At 44.7% G+C, this 18,015-nt stretch overlaps 1 protein-coding gene and 1 long non-coding RNA gene across 10 annotated transcripts in view; one reads left to right on the forward strand and one right to left on the reverse strand.

Annotated features, from left to right (window-relative positions):
- Positions 1-18,015, forward strand: part of UBAC2 (UBA domain containing 2) — a 189,989-nt gene that overhangs the window by 149,464 nt on the left and 22,510 nt on the right.
- LOC144336175 (uncharacterized) lies at positions 2,474-9,996 on the reverse strand. The gene is made up of 2 exons (XR_013407700.1): positions 4,608-9,996; positions 2,474-3,411 (listed from the first exon to the last, which is right to left on the reverse strand). It is a non-coding gene; the product is annotated as an uncharacterized LOC144336175 (long non-coding RNA).

An 18,015-nucleotide genomic window follows, 5' to 3' on the forward strand; every position in this document is an offset into this window, starting at 1 on the left:
ATAAATAGATACAGAGAGACTTTAGGCAAACTGAATACAGATGAATAATCAGGGCTGGAAACATCTACAGAGGCCAGGCGCAGTGGTTCACACCTGTAATCTCAGCACTTTGGGAAGACCAGGTGGGCAGATTGCTTGAGCCCAGGAGTTTGAGACCAGCTTGGGCCACACAGTGAGACCCCATCTCTATTTTTTTAAAAAAAAGAACTACAGATACTTTGAGAGAACAGTAGAAAGTAAGACCCATGTTTAGAGAGTGTAAAGAAGGGGGAAAAAAAGAACACCCAGGGTCCAAGGAGAAAACAAGTTCATTGGCCAGGGAGCCTGTTTCTGGAAAGTAGGTGTTTCAGGAACAGATTCAGATGTTACTACCCCCAACCCCTGAAAAAAAAAGCCAAGTGGAGATGATGACTGGAAGAAGACCACTGGATTCAGCAGAATGAGTTCACTTTTGAAAGGGGTTTCGGTGGAGACATGGGGATGAGAAGCGCTGCATGAGCTGGAAGTGGGGGAGGGTCAGTATCACTCTGTTCTGACCGGCTGGCCTCATTCTGGGACGTCACTGTGGTCACACTGGTACCAGTTGAAGTTACTTTCACTCTGTGGGAAAGTCAATATGATCTTATGCTCCTGAAGCATTTTTAGTCCATTGTGTGGCATATTCCCATTCCACGGCTCTGACGAACAGTGACCAGGGAGATGGCTCTGTACATCTCACTTCAACTGGGACATGAGACCTAGGTGCTGACGGGCGCAGGGTACAGTGGTCCCACACTCATCATTAAGCACAGGCATGTGATAACGTCATCAAGTGTGCTTTGACCTCTTACAGATCTTTCTGGACGTTTCCCGCCAGCATTGACTATCCAAAGGCCTTTGGAGGCTTGTCTCATGGGCCTATGGCAGTGAAGATGGAGTGGGCTGCAGAGTGTTGGCTGAAGCCTGTGACACCCACTTCTCATCTCCCTCCGCATCCACTGCTGTCCCGTTCTTTTGTAAACTCATGTTGGGACACTGTGCTGGACACACATAAGCTGCTCTCAGTAGTTCCTTGCCTGCTGACTCACTCCTGTCTCCCAGCAGAACTGCCTTCTCCAAAGCAGGTGGCATCTCAGAGTCATTTTGCTACTTGCAGCTGCAATCATCTTTCCACTGCCAGGGCCATTACATAACTTGTCATGGGTTTGTGTTTTATTCATCCCCGGTAGAACATGAGCTCTCGGAGGACAGGAGCTGTTGTACTTCTTTGTCTTTTGGCTCTAATGCAGTGTACTACCCTGAGGGATTAAATAAGACACCGCCTGCACCTTCAAGAAGTTTGCAGCCAGCAAGGGGAAGACATGAGGCTACACTAGGCACTAGGTTTCTATGGGAGTCTGTGCAAAGAGGAGAAAAAAGAACCCTGAGGCCTAAACGGTGGCCGTGGCCAGTTCTCCCTAAGGGACACAGCGGGGGTAATCTTGAGGCCAGCACTGGGGCAGGTGTTTCAGTCACAGGGGACCTTATGAAAAAAACACACAGAGGCTCATAACAGCTGTGGGGACAGCAAGGAATTGCACTCGCCTGAGATTGAGGTTCCCATAAGAAAGAGGCAATGAAAGACATGGCTGGGAAGAGAGCAGAGGCCAGGACAGGGGCGTTCTACCAAACTAAGAATTGCTGTTGTGTTCATCCTGCCAGAAGTGGTGGGTCAGTGAGGCCTTTTAAACATGAGAGTAAGTTAGATTTGTTTTTAAGAAAGCTCATTTTAGTCATAATATGAACATTGTTTGAAGGGATGATGCTAGGCTGGGCACAGTGGCTCATTTCTGTAATCCCAGCACTTTGGGAGGCCAAGGCAGGAGGATAGCATGAGCTAGGAGTTTGAGACCAGGCTGGGCAACATAGTGAGACCTCTTCTCTACAAAAAACATTTTTAAATCAGCTAGGTATGGTGGCATGTGCCTGTAGTCCCAGCCACTCAGGAGGCTGAGATGGAATGATCACTTGATCCCTAAAGGTCAAGGTGCAATGACGACTCAAAAAAAGAAAAAGTGACAGTAGAGGAAGAAGACCAGGTGGGAGACAGTGAAAATTCTGTGTGCTCATGATATTGGTGGTGATGAGCTAGAGCGTGCTTAGCTCATCACAGTGAAGGACCAGGGCAGGCTTTGCAGAGCCTCCTTGTCTTCAGACCTCCAGATCAATCTCTGGAGTCTCCTATAGTAATGATCATCCGAGTGGTGCCTGTGCGACCTGAGTCTCCACAGCTTCATGGTGCATGTCTCCCTCCCTTTGCTCACTGTAGCAAAGAAGCTCTGTGTGCTGGGATAAGAAAGATGTATCTGTTCTCTACCCTGGCCCCTGACACACAGCACTTAAAGCCCTTGGAATCTCCACAGTGAGTATAGGGTCCAGCCCTATGGGGCTTAGCGGGTGTTCTCCCCGTGTGCGGAGACGAGAGATTGTAAGAAATAAGGACACAAGACAGAGATAAAGAGAAAACAGCTGGGCCCGGGGGACCACTACCATCAAGACGCGGAGACCGGTAGTGGCCGCGAATGGCTGGGCGCGCTGATATTTATTGCATATAAGACAAGGGGGGCAGGGTAAGGAGGGTGAGTCTTCTAAGTGATTGACAAGGTGAAGGAAGTCACATCGTCACAGGACAGGGGGCCCTTCCCTCTTAGGTAGCCGAAGCAGGGAGAGAGAAGGCAGCATACATCAGTGTTTTCTTCTATGCACTTACAAGAAAGATCAAAGACTAAGATTTTTACTATTTCTTCTACCGCTATCTACTACGAACTTCCAAGAGGAACCAGGAGTACAGGAGGAACATGAAAGTGGTCAAGGAGCGTGACGACTGAAGCACAGCACCACGGGGAGGGGTTTAGGCCTCTGGATGACTGCGGGCAGGCCTGGGTAATATCCAGCCTCCCACAAGAAGCTGGTGGAGCAGAGTGTTCTCTGACTCCTCCAAGGATAGGAGACTCCCTTTCATGGTCTACTAAGTAACAGGTGTCTTCCCAGACACTGGCATTACCGCTTGACCAAGGAGCCCTCAAGCGGCCCATATGTGGGCGTGATAGAGGGCTCACCTCTTGCCTTCTAGATCACTTCTCACAATGTCCCTTCAGCACCTGACCCTATGCCCGCCGGTTATTTCTAGGTTATATTAGTAATATAACAAAGAGTAATATTAAAAGCTAATGATTCATAATGTTTATGATGATTGATAATGTCCATGATCATCTCTATATCTAATTTGTATTATGACTATTCTTCTTCTAACTCTTTTCTTTATTATACTGAAATAGTTTGTGCCTTCAGTCTCTTGCCTCAGCACCTGGGTAATCCTTCGCGCACAGTGAGAAGTGTCTTTTCACATGGATGACTGATGTCCGGGCACTCCTGGGTGGCCTCATATGGGGCCTGGTTACAAGGGGAACTAATAAGTGATTAGAGGGTTCAGACTTTCAGCCCCAGCCCCACCCCCAACCTCTGTGATTAGGGAGAGGGGTTGAGGGGTTGAGTTAATCATCAATGACCAGTGATATAATCAATTATATCTGCATAATGAAGCTTCCATAAAACCCCCAAAGGACAGGGTTTAGAGAACTTCCAGATTGCTGAATATGTGCTAGAGCAGGGTGCAGGGGGTGCCAGAGAGGGGCAGGGGCCACGCCCCATGCCTTGCCCTGTGCATCTCTTCCATCTGACTGTTCACCTGTATCCCTTGTAATGTCCTTTCTAATAGATGGGTAGATGTCAGTGTTTCTCTGAGATCTGTGAGCCGTCCTAGCAAAAGAGGAGTGGACCACGGGAACCCTCATTTATAGCACGTTGGTCAGAACCTTAGGGTAGGGCTGGCGATTGCTACCTGAAGTAGGGGAGCAGTCTTGTGGGACCTGTGGGCTCTGATGTTATCTCCTGGGAGATAGTGTGGAGACTGAATTAAGTTATAGGACACGCTGCTGGTGTCCACTGGAGCACTGCTTGGGGTATGGGGGAAGCCCCCCAGCACATCTGGTGTCAGAATGTTGTGTTGAGTGGTGCGTGAGTGTAGAAAGGAAGAAAACAGTGTTGTTTTTCTTCAGAGCCATGCTCACGATAGAAAGCAGTGTAATATAATGAAAAGAACAAGAATGGGCAGTTAGGAACTCACTCCTGGGTTGACAGGGACATCTATACACAATCTGTAGAATACTGTTGTCACTGGAGATAAAAAAAAATTATACAAAATTACCTTTAGGTACCAGAGGCTCTATCAGATATTTGTTATTATCATAGTATTGGGCATCTGTTTTTGTGGCTCTCAGGAAGTTTGAGAGAGTCCTGATTTAGGAGCCAACCTTGATAGTTACTACACGTAAAAGCTTGTAACCTCTAGAGCAACGGTCAGCAGGTGATGGCCTGTGGGCCAAACTACCTGTTTTTGTACAATCTGAAGCTGGGAACCGTTTTTGGATTTTACATGGTTATATAAGTAACTACATAATATCCTTGATCTCTTGCCTCTTTGTCTTCCGAACCTAAAATGTTTACTATGTGGCCCTTTACAGAAAAATGTTTGCCGGCCCCTGCTCTAGAAGGTTATATAGCCAGCAGCTTTCAAAGTAACCTGTTACCTGGAAATGTGAGTTCTCTCTTAGTTCTGGTCATCTGTTGTTTGTGGGAACCAGTCCTCTCTCAGTTGGCTGATGATGAGAATGCTGTTATATACCACAACACAAACTTGAGGATAAAGCTTTCCATAAGACTTTTCTGTAAAAATGTCCATCTATTTTAGAAGCAGAACTAAGGTGAAGCCCACTGTGGATGAATCCTGCTTGTTGGTACAAGCCAAGTGGAACATTTGGCAGCAAAGCCCTGGAGTCCTTGGTGCTCTTCTTTTAATTGCCTCCTCATCTCATTGGGCTGTCCAGTGTTAACTGGTTGATTATCACCTCTGTGTTTCACCTGCAAGAAAAGAAGCTACCGACACACAGAGCAGCTCAACATTATTCACACGTGCTTTCAGTTATTTTCGCAGCGTTTGGTTACAGTGAGTTTAGCTGCACACCCTCCCTTAGTAACATTTTGTGGCTGTGAAAATTCTCTTTATCCTCCCCCAGCAACAGTCATTCGGTATCATCTGAGATGTGCATCGGAGGGCAGAGCTGCCCTGTTAGTCATGAGAGTTCCTCTCATTAATCAAGTATTTTTAATTCTATAACTTTTTTTAGTGTTTTAAAAGTATTTTCTGGTCCTTGATGTATTTTTTAGCAGCCAATAGAATTCGCATACTATATAACTCACCCCTTCGAAGTGTACAATTCAGTGGTTTTTAGTATTTTTTAGTTGTGCAAATACCATCACAATTTGAGAACTTTTTTCATCACCCCAAAAGAAACTGTGCCCCATTAGCAGTCATTCCCATCCGCCCAGTCCTAGGCAGCCACTCATCTACTTTCTGTCACTGTAGACTTGCTTATTCTGGCCATTTTATAGAAATGGAAGCATATGTAGCTGATCTTTACGACTGGCTTCTTTCGCTGAGCTTCACGTTTCTGAGGTTGACGCATATTGCAGCATGGTTGATTTTCCCTCTGTGGTTTACATAGCAAGATCTGCCTAGGAGAGCTTTATGTGTGCAAGTGCCACCCCACCAAATCAGTTTCTGTCACTGCCCCTTCGTCGGGCCAGCTTCCTTAGGAAGCTTCCTGTTGCCTCTTGGCCTCACCAGTGCTACCATTTTCATTACCATCTATTCCGCAGAATACACTCAGTGTCAGGCTCTGGGGAGTCCCACGGTGACCAAGGCAGCACGATCCCTCCTCTCCCTGAGCTTAGAGTAGAAAGCGTCAGTTACAGTGAAATGTGATGGTCACTCTTCTGGGAGAAACGTGTAGCGCAGCCAGGAAGAGTCAAGAAATCATGTCTGGAGGCAGCACCATCAGAAACTCTGTACCTCCGTCTCCACCCACGTGGCAGAGGTCGGGACGTTGCACGTGTGTTGCAAAGGAGTCCACCAGGAATCCAAAGGGAGCAAATTCTCATGTGTCCCGAGCATCCTCAGAGACAGCAAGCTGACACGTGGCACCCTTCTCAGCACTTTTCCTTTTTGGCTATGCTCTTTCACTTTTTGGTGCAATTTGATTTGAAAACGATTCTTTTCGAGTTGCTATGCTTCCTTGTCAACAAAGCAATCTAATCAGTTAGAGCTAGTTCTTTTATGACTTTCTTCTTTCAAGAGTTTATAAGTATATAGCATCAGATGTGGAATAAGTTACCAGGGCTTAGTTGATAAAAATCTGCAAATTAAATGAAAATTACATGCCAAACTCTATTTTCAGTGAAGTTAAAGCTACGTTGTTTATCTCAATCTGTACCTCCTTGCAGAAACTACTGTTATGTTTCCAGTGCTTTTGTAGTTGATCATACTGATCTTTTTGACAAAATTCAGAACAGATAGGATCAATCTAAAATGTGATCCTTTTCCAAGACTGACTCATTAAGTGACCTTGAGAAAATCATTTCTATTTTCCATTCCGCCTTGGTGTCTTCATGAGAAAGAAGAGCGAGGTACAGTCTCATGATACTTCAGAAAACAAGCAAATGATGATGAGGTACTTGGCATTTTGAAGATGTAAAAGTTATCAGCAATCCTAATTCTTTTCCTGGGTTTTCCTTTCGTCACTTATTAATCACTTTTTGAAAGGGTGAATGAATTTAGAGATGTACTCTGAAGCAGTATCATGTTAAACCAGGGGAATATTAGAAAAATCCTCCTCATAATCATTCTGGGAAGTTTTTCCTCCCAAAAAAAAAGCCATCCTGATGGGTTTTCAAAACCAGAAAACACTCTTAATGAGGAATAGACCACTGGAGTACCCATGAACATCTCAGAAAAACTCCTGGGGCCCTTGATTTCGTGCAACCCCCCAAGGGTTCAGAGCCGGCAGCCCATTGCTGTGGTTGACAGACATGGTTTTGTGGAGAAAGCAGCCAGAGGCCAGGAATTTTCTGAGTCGTGAGTCACAATCTCCCACCCAAGAGTAGAGCACAGATTTAGTTAGCCATACTGAGATTTGGTAAAAGCATTCTGTCTAAGCGATAGAGATGTGTGCACGTGCACAGTGCCTGTTCACAGGGGATGCAGGCAGATCGTGGGTTTAGGATAGGGGAGGCCACTGCACCCCCCTTCACTCCTCTGCACCTGCTCCCTCATGTGGACACTGTCCACAGCTGTGGCTCTCACAGGGCAGTTGCCCAAGGAGCTCATATCTTATTGGGATAGGGGATCGTACAGGTGACATTCATGAGCAGTGTGAGGAGGGTGACATGGGGGTATCAACCCAGCATCTGCCCAGGAGCTCCTCGTGTAGCGGCTCTGGCAGGTGGCCTGAGGCTTCTTTTTGAAAGAGAACTGTTTGGCCTTCCAGATGTTCTTTAATATAATGATTGGGAAGAGACAGCTCATAACTAGCTTAAGGCTATCTAGTCCAGCTTTCCATTTTACAGCTGGGGAAACCCAGATTCAGTGTTTTATTTTCTGTTCACTTGGCAGCTTGCCTGAATTCTGTGGAAGTTCAGCAGAGCGGGGGAACAGGAGGGTTTGGGTTGCTGAGAAAGAAGCCACTTACAGATGGGAAACAGGAGCTGGGCCCTATGCAGATGGAAGGGACCAGGGAGGGCACTTTAGGTGGCAGGGACAGTTTGAACCGTCATAGTCTGCAGCAAGTGGGCGACATGGGGTGGAAGGAGCATGCCAAGGAGAGGAAAGAAGTAATTTAGGATGGGGCTGGTTTGGGCAGACCTGCAAAACAGGACAGACTCAGACAGGATGCCCAAGGGTTTTCGGTTGAGGCAGTGTCATTGTGAAAGGGCTTCTCGTGCACACTCACTGACCGTGGCATGCAGATTGGATTGGGGAAATCTTATTGGCAGTCATGTCATCCAAGAAGTTGTTGGCATAATCTTGGAACGCAGTAGCAAGGACCTACATGGGCAGATCCCCTCCCAGGGGAAAATCAGTAGTCCTTGAGCATTGGCTGGGTTTGATGGACAGAGGAGAGCCGAGTCCAGGCGTGAGCTGGGAAGTGGACACACGCCTGCCACGGTGAAGGCAGATAGGCAAGTGCGGGAATGAGACTCAGGTGGTCACTGAAGACATGAAAATGGATGAACTCTCCGCGGAGGAAATGTAAAAAGAGGGGAAACCTTGAGTAATCCCCAGTCTCATTTTTAATTAGGAGTTTCACCTCTGTTTCTGTCAAAACATTTACTGTAACAAGTACCAGAACTAATTTTAATTTTCACTTTTACTTAATAATTTGTGTGTAGAACCAACGTTGGGAAGGAAAAAATGACCCCAAATTTGGCAGACAAAGAAATAAAGGAAGGGAAAACAGAAGATACGATGCAGAAATGGGTAATCCACACTCCGAGAGATGCACTTCCATTCTTATGTCTTCAAGGCCGCTGTCTCAGTTCTCGCTGTGTGGCCCTTACCGTCACCAGCATTCAGTGCTTACAAGCATGTCACTCAGTCGAGGGAGTAAGGAAGCTGCAAGACAAGGCCTTGGCATGCTCTTCCTGCGCTGATGTCCCTGACCTGTGGCCGGACTGTGGGCTGTGGAAGCCTGTGGTCCCCCGACGCCACCCTCGCACCACCACCTCCTCCTCACAGAGCAGCCTTAGCATTCTCATTCTCTACCAAAACCAAAACCGGACTAAAACACAGGAAGAGGTTGGGATACCTCTGGTCCTGATGGTCCCTGGAGGAAAGGTTCCCCTTGAGGAGTGATGGGTCAGTCACCTTTTCAAAACAAGCGAGAGCCAGGGCTCTGGCCTGTGGCTCAGCCTGCAGTGTGTTTGGTGCCACACGCTCCCCGCAGCCACCCACAGTCTTGCTCCCCTCTGTGCAGGGGGTAGCGGCGGCACAGTCCCACTGGACGCCCTGGTGCATGGCTGAGCCATGTGCGTCCCATGGCTCTCTCTAGAGTCCCTTCCCTGCACCACCAAGGCCTCCGCAGATGGAACTGGCTGGGAGCCGTGCTTTGTTGCAACAAAGGGAAAACCTGTCTCTCTTGGGTTTGCAGCTGCCGTTGAAACCAGTTGAACCTGTTTTTAAAATTGTACCTATGTCACAGTAAGATCAGCTGCACTAGGTATGTCAGGCCTCTGAAAAGAAATGTCATTAAAGTAAACAAGCCTTGGGACACATGTGTCAGACTGTACACAGTAGAAGCGTCCCTTGCAGGGGCTGCTGGGTTGCATCCTAAGCTGGGCTGGAGCTTCCTGATGTGCTCTGTAGATGTCTTTGCACCTCCTGTCCTCACTGCCACAGTCATTGCCTGGAACACCAGCCGTGGCCCTGACCCTTTTAGCCCCTGAATGGAATGCACAGGCAAGGCGTGTGGCCTTTGGGACTCCAGCCAACTAGAGCAAGACAGAGGAAGAAGAGACAGGGCAGAGGGCAGCCGATGGTTGGGAACTTCTGTCCTCCAAGCCAAAAGGTTCTCAAAACTGAGCAACAGGATGTATTGTGTCTCCTGATTGTATTGCCATGGAAACTGCCTTCTATTCTGCCTAGAAGAAATAGTGCTGTTTGAAGTATCTCATCCATCAACACTGGTCACTGCAAGAAACCACAAAGGAAAAGTGAAACCGAGAGCTGCAAAACTAGTCTGGGACTTTGTTCAAGCGAACAAAGTTTATTATTTTTTCCAATACCTACTGAGACTACCACTAAGCAGCACAGAAAGATAAAATCCACTGTTTTTATAGCACGACACGAAGGTCACGGGTGGCACTTCACATAACAGGGTTAGATTCAGTCTTCTGAGTTTTCTAAGGTTCATATTTTTAAGACTTTGCCAAGGAACCAGGGTTTTCAAATATGCAGCAGGGTTTCTTCTGGGCCTCGCGTTGCCCCATCTCTTATCCAAGCGGTGAATGCGTTGCTAGTTTGTGTGTGTGGTGCTGGTGGTGGGCTGTTTGGTTTTCCCCAGGTTTTGCCACAAAGCTTTTGCTGAGGACAGCAGCCTCTGTGGTGTCTTTCCCCTCTGTATTAGTTGTGCTCACTATTGTCGTCATGCACCACATAAGAATATGTTTTGGTCAACATCAGATCGCATGTATGACAGTGGTCCCATAAGATTATGATGCCATATTTTTGCTGTCTTTTCTATGTTTAGATACACAACTACCATTTTGTGTTACAACTTCCTGCAGTATTCAGTACAGTGACTTGCTGTACAGGTTTGTAGCCTGGTCGCCATAGGCTACAACAAGCAGCCTTGGTGAGTAGTAGGCGATCCCATTTAGGTTTCTCTAAGTACACAGCAACAAAGTCACCCAACAGCACATTTCTCAGAGTGAAGCCCTGTTGTTAATGACACGTGACTGCAGTTCTAAGTCTAACAAGGTGCTTCTCGTTCAGTCCTGAAGTGCTTCTTGTTTAGTTTTTAATGTACATTTGTTTTGTTATCTCAGCCAAACTCTTTTCAGGGCCATAGGAAATTAGTCATTTCTCTGTGTCACAGCCTCCTTATCTGGCCCCAGGACAGCGCACTACGCACAGAAGGCAAATGAGCGAAACTAAGTGTAAGCATATTCATACACCCAAAGCTGCAGCTTCCACAGAGCACAGGGAATTGCAAATAACTCTCTTCTATGAGGAGCTGCCATTTGGGTTTCACCACAGTTTCCCAGCATTGCTTCTTTGTATCTCCTGGTTCTTGTGTTAGAAGAGGGTGCTATGTCCATGAAGAATGTAGGTATCAAGCATGTCCTTTGGGAGTCTCCTTGTTTTAACCCCTCTCACCCCTTCCACCCCACCTTCATTAGTAACCTACCACCTGGGTCTTCATGTCCCAACTAACTACAGTCTTGGCTAAGTAAACTCCGTACACCTTAACTCAGCAATATGCTTCTCTGTGTCTTTGTCCATTCAGTTATCCATTTTGCGACTGTTTCTTGAGTACTTGCATATGCCAGGTCATACAGGAGGCCAGGTCTACAAACAGGACAAGATGGAGAGTCACAGCCCCCATGGAGCTAATAGGCTATTAATGAGATTCAGGCCGGTTAGCCTGCAAGTGAAATGGGATGTGCTGAGCGCTGTAAGGGATGGGTGAGGCGTGAGAGCACGCAGAGGAGTGCGGGGTGGTGAGAACAGGCTCCCCAGCAGGAGTAGAGAATGTGAGGGCGGGGTGGTGAGAAAGTGACTCCAGTGGCAGACAGGAGTCTGGTAAGCCCAGGTAAGACATTTCCGTCAGATTCTGAAAGCAACAGGGAAGCATTGAGTAGCATCAAAGGGGAGGATGTCTGTAGTCATCCAAAAAGGCCCTTAACGTACTCTTCCTTTTTTTCTAACTATGTATCTATGTGACTGGATTTGCTTCATGTACTTCAAAAGCCAGAGTAACAGAACAGAATCCAATGCAGAAGCAGATAGGAGAATCCAGCAATCTTCTAGTAAGTCAGACATTAAAGAGATTTGCAAAAATGGAAAATAGTTCCACTCTTCTCAGTAATTCTGTTTGGGAAAACGTGGTTATTTTTTATTTCAAAAATCTGTGTTTATGTTAGCAAGCAATAGGCTTGTGATTGTTAATGAGTTGTTAATCTTTTTTTTTTTTTTGAGACGGAGTCTGACTCTGTTGCCCGGGCTGGAGTGCAGTGGCCGGATCTCAGCTTACTGCAAGCTCCGCCTCCCGGGTTTACGCCATTCTCCTGCCTCAGCCTCCAACGTAGCTGGGACTACAGGTGCCCGCCACCTCGCCTGGTTAGTTTTTTTGTATTTTTTGGTAGAGACGGGGTTTCACCGTGTTAGCCAGGATGGTCTCGATCTCCTGACCTCGTGATCCGCCCATCTCGGTCTCCCAAAGTGCTGGGATTACAGGCTTGAGCCACTGCACCCGGCCAATTAAATATTTTAAAATTAACAAAAGGGCAATGAGGATCCAGCAAAAGGTTTCTACGTAGAGGAGGGGCTTGATGAGATTTGTATCTTAGGAACTAACTCTGGAGCCATCCCAGCCATGGACTGTGGTCCCACACGGGTCAGTGAGAGTGAGGGTGGAGACAGAGGCGGAGGAGTTGCAGTGGACAGAGTCTGGAGATCTGGCTTATGCGGTGGATGGATGTGGATGTCACGCCCCAAGACAGGGGACACAGCAAGAGATACAGGGTTGGAGATGAGTTTGTTTGGGATGTGTTCTATCTTAGGTGTCTCCATAACATTTAGATGAAGGTGTATCCAGGAGACAGTAGGTTACATGGCTCTGAGACACGGCTTTTGGGTTGGAGGTTCGAGTTTAGGAGTCTCTACCCCGTGAAGCCCTAGGAATGGATGGGCACCCAGAACACGGAAGGAGGAGAGAAACACTCCCCACATGGAACCTTCAAGAACACCCGTGTCTGAAGGACAGGAGCGGGAGGAGGAGAATCTGAGTACACTGAGAAAGTATAGCCAGAGGGCTAGAAAGAAAGCGGGATGCCCCAAAGCCAGCGGAAGAGAACGTCGAGGAAGAGTGGTCAGTAAGACCTGGTGCTGCCAGAGGTCAGGTCAGAGAGTGCTCAGGAGGATCCACTGGATCTAACAAAGGGTGCTTTGATAACCTGGAAGAAAAAGGGAAAGCTGTTTCATTATTAGAATACCAGACTCTGAGCTTCTAAAAGGCAGGGAGGTTGTCTTAATTCTCTTTCTACCTTTGTTGCTGAAAGTATCACCAGGTACATTAGTAGATGTGAAAATTTTGTGATTTTACATTAACTCATTCAAGTAAAACAATGTAGTCTTTTTATGCCCTTGATCTCCATGGTCATCCCCATTGTCAGAGGCTGCTATTAAATCAACCTGTTTCCTAAATGTGTAGGTATTTCCTTATGGCCTGGGGTAGAGCTTCCCAGCCACTGTCCCATGGTCATAGATTGGCTGAGATACTGGTCACCTCCCCTCTTAGGGGCAACTGGAAAGGGCCTGAAGCCACTGGGCCAGCTGTAAACAGTTTTGGCTTTTCCTGTGGGCCTTGCAAATCTGTCTTTGTCTGTGTGTGCCATGAGGTGAAAAACATTTGAAAGCCTTGGTCCATAGCACACTGAGTAAGTCCTTGTGTGGGCTCTGCCTTGCCTCCTGTGTACCTAAGCACAGCACCCCTAAACAGTCACATCGCCCTTTGTTGCCTACCCCATGGTCTCCCTCAGAACCTTCCCTGCATGGTGGCGTGCAGGTGGCCACCGATTGTAGACTGGAGGTGGCCCTGCTGCATGCTTCACACTTCAAAACCTGGCATGCCCGTAAAGGCTTTCTGAGCACCAGAGACTGAGAAGAAAGGGTGCATTTGTTTCCAATGGCCAGCAGTCTTAAACTAAGATGAAGATGCTTTTGGAAGTAATTTGAGTTTTTCTAAAACATCACATTCATAATGCTCCCTCTGTAATTGTTCTCCATTTTACTCTTTTACACCAACTTGTACGAGGACTGCACTGAGCTGAGAGTGGTACTGGCCACCTGGGAAATATGTTCACGTCTTCCATCCTTCTCAGCCCTCCAGGATCCTTTAGTCTAGTTGAGAAGACAAGAAACAATACTGTATAAAGTGTAAGGCCAGATAGTAAGGATGAGAATAATCATAGCTAAGCTGCAATAAGCTTGTAGATGGCTTTACATTCTATTTTAAATGTTTCACATGAATTGACTCTTTTGATTCTCATACTTTCCATGTGAGGTGGGTGCAGTTATTATTACCACTTTACAAGTGAGAAAACCAAGGGTCATGGAAGTGTTTGAAAATGTACCTAAGGTGTTACAGTAAGAGGTAGAGCTGGAATTTGAGCCCAGGTGTTCTGGCTCTAGAGACTGTTCTTATTCAGCTTCCACTACCTTTCTGTCCCTCTGCTTCCTCTACCTTTTTGTCCCTCTGCCGTTTTTCCTTAGCATTGCTTTGCTCCTTGAAAGCGGCGTAAACCCACTTCGACCCCCGTCTTTGAACACCTTGGGGAAAATGCCTTGCTTGCTCTCTTCTCCATCGTTGAAATCATTCTCTTTTAATATTCAACCCCAGCCCCATCCTCTTGGAAGTCTTACCCCTGTGCTTTGACTGCAGTGGGTTGATGTCCACTCTGAGCTTTTCTAGTCCTTTTAATTTAGGCCTCACAGCTCCCGTCTTAATTATATATCATCTTGCATTGTTCTGGCTTTTCCATTTCTGGGTATCTTGCCTTCCCCCAAGGAGATGGTGCACTCCTCGGGAGCAAGGATGAGACCGTGTGCCTGGCTCACACTCTCTTGTGGACACTCGAGCGCCTGAGGTCAGCCACCCGTGGGCTCTTCTGGCGTCTCTGATGTAGACACTGCCTGACCATCCCACCCAGAAATCTTTCAATGCCCGTAGAACATGGATTTCTGTTCCATGGAACTTCTGCTTAATAAAATGTCAGAAACTTTTACTGCTCCTCAGTTGGGAAACCATCATGTATGTATGTATGTATTAATATATATTTATTCATTCATACATGTATATATACACAAGAATTTTTACCTCATTTGAAATCTTCTTACAAACTAATAATAAATACTTCATAAAGCGCCTGTTCAAACTGCAAGCTGTTTCCTTCTTCATTTTTAAAATATGTGGTTATTGCTTTTGAAGAAGACAAAGTAAAGGAAACATTTCCTGTTTATAGAGGCTCATATTTAACCCTGCGTAACGAGCAGATTCATGTCAAAACATCCTAGAACCTAGAGCCGTAACTTTCTGCTTTTTAAGCACTTTTCTACTGTCACAGGAGTGGAGGGATTGGGGTTTTGTTTGCTTTGCCTACTCTTTGATTCTCTCACTCTCTCGTAAGAAATGAAATGTAACTTAAAGGCCTTTCCCCTTCCACTGTCCTGGAGCGGGTGTGTTGTGTGCCTTTGCATGTTTTTGTATCTTTACTACATACGTACTTATCAGGGTTTCTCGACCTAGACACCATTGACATTTTCATCCAGACCATTCTTTGTTATAGGGGCTGCCCTGTACATTGTAGGATGTTTAGCAACATCCCTGACCTCTGCCTACTAAATGTCAACAGCACCACCATCCTGTCCCCTCTCCCCCCACTTTACAACCAAAACTGTGACCAGACATTGCCAAATATCTCCTGGGTTGGGGGTAGGAGGACAGAGTCACCATTATCATATATCCATCTAAAACAGTTAAAATAGATCAGACGCAATGGTGCACATCTGTGGTCTCAGCTACTCAGGAGGCCGAGATGGAAGATTGCTTGGGTCCAGGAGTTCAGGACTGCAGTGCGCCATGATTGTGCCTGTGAATAGCCACTGCCCTCCAGCCTGGACAGTGTAGCAAGACCCTCATCTCAAAAAAAAGTTAAAACAGTATATACTCTTGTTCTGAGTATTTTTTAATTTATGTAAAGGGAATTACATTTTATCTATATTATTTACATAAACTACATACAATTTATGTAAATGATATATGTATATATTGCATATGCATATTCTCGTACAACTTTATTCGTTCAACATTGTATATTTGAGATTTACCCATGTAAATCTAGTTCATTTATTCTAGCTGCTTTTATAATGGCCTTTTGTATAATAGAACCACTTATTAATTTATTTCCCTCCTTAGGAACAACTGAATTTTTTCCATTTTCTTACTTAATATTGTAACCAGTGCTTCACAAAAGATCCTCATACATGGCCCGCTCAGCATTGACAGCTCCCTGGAGGGGAAGTTGCCAGGCCATAGACTAGAATAGTTTTACTAGATCTTGAGATGTTACTCTGTAAAAAGATTGTGTCAGTTTATACTCTGATCAGCAACTTATCAGAGTTCCCATTTCTTTCACATCATTCCCACACTCAGTATTATTGGGCTGTGTATTTTTGCGAGTCTTGTGGGTATAAAAAAAACTTGTTGTTTTCATTTGCCTTTCTCTAACACTAGTGAGATTGAATATCTTTTCATATGTTTCTTGACTTGGGATTTCCCCTTCTATAAATGGACTATTCATATACATTATCTGCTTTTCTCTTGAATCACTTATTTTTTTCTCATTGATTTTTAAGTGTTGTCTTATAAGTTCATAAGTGTCTTTGATTTATTAAGTCTCATTGGTTTGTAACTTTTGAGTTTTGAGCATATAGCAATTATATGTTGTAAACATTTTCTCTCAATCTGTAGTTTGTCTTATTTAATTCAGTAACAATTGAACTTTTAATACAAAAGTTCTTGCAGGTAAAGTAATTTTTAACCACTTTTTTCTTTGTGATTTATGCTTCATATTTCTGTTTTAGAAATCCTTTCCTATCCTAATGACATGAAAATATTCTCCTATTTCTTCAAAAAAATTTTCACAGTTTGGCTTTCCACATTTAAATATTTAATCTTAGTGTTTCTTTTTGTGGGTGGTGTGAAGTAAAGGTCTAGTTTTATCTTTTCCCTATCTATAGACAGTTGTCCCAGGACTGTGTATTCAGTGCGGACCCACAACCAAGTGCCAGTGTTTACTGTTGATTCCTAGACTCTGTCTCCTGTTTGGACTTTTTGCCTAACTTGCACTAATACCACATGACTTTAATTACTGCAGTCTAATACTAAGTCCTAATAACTGGCAGAGAACTCCTTTCTTATCATACTTCTTCAAAATAGTCATGCCTAGTTTTGAGCTTTAACTTCAAGTAGTCTAGTCCCACCAAAATATACACACGTGCATACTTTTGAATTTTGAGTATATAGCAGTTAGGAATAATTTATGGGAATAGGAATAATAATAGGAGTCTGACTCCAAAATGACAGATAACACAAAATAGCAGAAACTTAAACAAGGTAGTTTATTTCTATCTCGTACAGAAGTCCAGCAGTGGGCAGCCCAGGCTGGTGGGGCAGCGTCCTAAAGGTGTCAGCCCCCGGCTCCTTGCTGCTGCTGTAACCTCAGCACAGGACTCCACCTGATCCTCTAAGAAGGGCGAGCCCCTGCCTCTGAGGATCTTCCTGGTCGGCCCATATTCCCTTTCTGTTGATATACCATTGTCAGAACCTAGTCAATGTGGCGGGAAACTGAGAAAGGTAGCAAGTCACACATACATACACACCCAAGAAAACCAAAACTGTTTTTTTCAAAGAGGGAAAATGGATATTGGAAGTGAACCAGCAGTCTGCTAGACTGGAGTTGGCAGTGTCTGGATAGATTATAGGATTACATGTTACCAGGCTCAATTCAGGAACATGCTGAATCTTTCCATTTACTTAGAGATCTTGCAGATCTTTTGTTTGATTTTATTCTTAACTACCTTATATTTTTTATTGCTATTTATAAATAGTAATTTTTTGTACGTACATTCTCTAAATGATTTCAATAGAGGGAATGTTACTTTTTAATTATACTCTCTGGTTCTCATGCTTTGAGAGACATTTGTAAACACTCTTGGATTTTCTAGGTAGACAGTCATCATTTGAATAATGAGTTTTGTTTCCCTTTTTCTATCTTTACCTGAGATTTTTGTTTGGGTTTGGTTTTTGTTCTCATTATGCTGTAACTTGTGCTGAATGCGAGAATTGGTAATAGGCATTTTTGTCTCTTCGTGAATGGGTACTGAATTTTATCAAATTGTTTTCATACCTATTGAGATAGTGATTTTTCTCCTTCAAATTGTTAATGTGTAGATTATGTTGCTAGATTTTCTAAGATTTCTGAGTATAAATCCTAGTATAGCACATCATACTAGATAATTATTTTTTAAACATTGTTGGATTGAATTTGCTGATTTTTATTTAGGATTAGTATATCTACCCAAGAAAAATAAACTATATATTGTATAATTTTTCTTGCTCATAATGGCCTTGTCTATTTTGGAAACAATGTTATGCTAGGCTCAAAAAATTAGGTGGGAAACTCTCCTTCCTTTTCTGTACTCTACAGCAGTTTATATAAGATAAAGAGTCCTTAAAGGTTTCATACACTTCACCTGTAGGTTTTTGGGGGGCAGATTTTTAAGTACTATTTCAATTACATTAAAGTATGACATATCCAGAA

This window comes from Macaca mulatta, chromosome 17 (assembly GCF_049350105.2).
Source record: "Macaca mulatta isolate MMU2019108-1 chromosome 17, T2T-MMU8v2.0, whole genome shotgun sequence".
Lineage (NCBI taxonomy): Eukaryota > Metazoa > Chordata > Mammalia > Primates > Cercopithecidae > Macaca > Macaca mulatta.